Consider the following 799-nt stretch of genomic DNA (forward strand, 5'->3'; position numbering starts at 1 on the left):
GGCAGTCTCAGCATGGCAGACCTGAGACCTATTAGTCTGTGTTCAGTGATGTATAAGATTATATCCAAGATCTTGGTGTCTAGACTCAAACCTCTTCTTTCAGAGATTGTTTCTCCTAATCAATCAGCTTTTGTGGCTGAAAGACTCATCTCAGATAACATTATCATTGCCCATGAAGTGGTGCATAGTTTGAGAACTCATGCTCAGACATCAAAGGAATACATGGCTATAAAGACTGATATGTCCAAGGCCTATGACAGGGTGGAGTGGTCTTATCTGGAAGCTCTTTTGACAGCCTTGGGTTTTCATGTCAAATGGGTTGAATGGATCATGACATGTGTCTCTTCAGTTACTTACACAGTCTTGGTTAATGGTCAGGCCTTTGGGATGGTGGAACCTCAGAGAGGCTTAAGACAAGGGGACCCTTTATCTCCCTTTCTTTTTGTCTTATGTACTGAGGGTTTAACCCATTTGCTCAACAAGGCGGAGATGGATGGAAGAATTAGTGGACTCCAGTTTGCTCCAGATGGACCTTCGATTCACCATCTTCTTTTTGCAGATGATAGCCTTTTTGTCTGTAAGGCTGATGTCTTCCAATGTGAGGCCCTCCAACAAGTATTGGAAGTTTATGGTAAGGCTACAGGACAAGTTATCAATCTTGACAAATCTTCTATTACCTTTGGTACAAAAATAGAAGAAGAGCTTAAAGAGAGGATTAAAACCAAGACAGAGATTGTTAATGAAGGAGGTGCGGGATCTTACTTGGGTCTCCCGGAATGCTTCAGTGGATCAAAAATTG

The sequence above is a fragment of the Capsella rubella genome, unplaced genomic scaffold (assembly GCF_000375325.1).
Source record: "Capsella rubella cultivar Monte Gargano unplaced genomic scaffold, Caprub1_0 scaffold_6, whole genome shotgun sequence".
Classification (NCBI taxonomy): domain Eukaryota; kingdom Viridiplantae; phylum Streptophyta; class Magnoliopsida; order Brassicales; family Brassicaceae; genus Capsella; species Capsella rubella.